Consider the following 1,025-nt stretch of genomic DNA (forward strand, 5'->3'; position numbering starts at 1 on the left):
TCTACTCTTATCTCTACCACTTACTGGTTGTATAACTTTGTTCAAGTTCTGTAACCTTTCTGTGCCTCAGTTACATCATCCGTAAACTGAGATAATAATATGTGGTAGACCCTGCTATGCACCCCACACACCCTCCTCCCAGATTCCACTTCTCAGTGGCTGGGAATATTACCAGAAGATGTCCCTTAGCTGTCAGTCCTTTTGGGGATTGTCTTGGTTGAAGAAATTCTCTCCCTCGAGGTCACAGCCATATCCAATGACTGATCAATACAGGGTATAAAGGCCTGGCCCCATCACTCCAATTCAGGGAAGCTAGAAGGGCCTTCCCAGCTCCAGAGTTCTAGACGGAGTTGGCTGAGGCTTCCATTGGGCCTGCATTCCAGCTCAGTTGCTCACTTTGCTCAATCCTCCTTTCTTCTCCTTCTTTTCCCAGGTGTTGATCCCAAGACCACTCCCTAGTAAACATCTTGTAATCTAATCTCCCTCTTGGAATCTGCTTCCCAGGGAGTCTGACCTGCAACATAAAGAGTACCTTCCTTATAGGGTGATCTTTAGGAATCAATAAGTCACCATACATAAAGCATGTGAAAGGGTGCTTGCACATAGTAAGCGGAATGTGTCAGCTATTATTATTGAAGCAATCCTCTTATGATGCTATCAACTCCTGCAATTGTCTTTATTTTTCCCTCAGTCATAAAAGGCTCGTTATAGTGGTTTGAGTTAATTTTCCATATGTTGCAAATAAATTTAACTGGCTTGTTTTAGGTGATGAGAAATGAAAGAATAAAACAGGTTTCTGACCTATTTGTTGCTATTGGAATCCCCACATTCTTGTCAGAGAGGCTGTCTCTGTGTTCGCAAGCTGACTATAAGCATCTTCTCTGTTTGCATATTGGGTTTTTATTTTAATTGAGAAAAGGTAGATGTGAATTATTGTATTTTCATTAGGCTTGGATTATATACATGTCCCGATAAAGCCATCTGCATGACAAGAATCTGCACTTGTAGGGTCTTCTTCTGAAATG

Source organism: Mandrillus leucophaeus, unplaced genomic scaffold (assembly GCF_000951045.1).
Source record: "Mandrillus leucophaeus isolate KB7577 unplaced genomic scaffold, Mleu.le_1.0 Scaffold721, whole genome shotgun sequence".
NCBI classification, from domain to species: Eukaryota; Metazoa; Chordata; class Mammalia; order Primates; family Cercopithecidae; genus Mandrillus; species Mandrillus leucophaeus.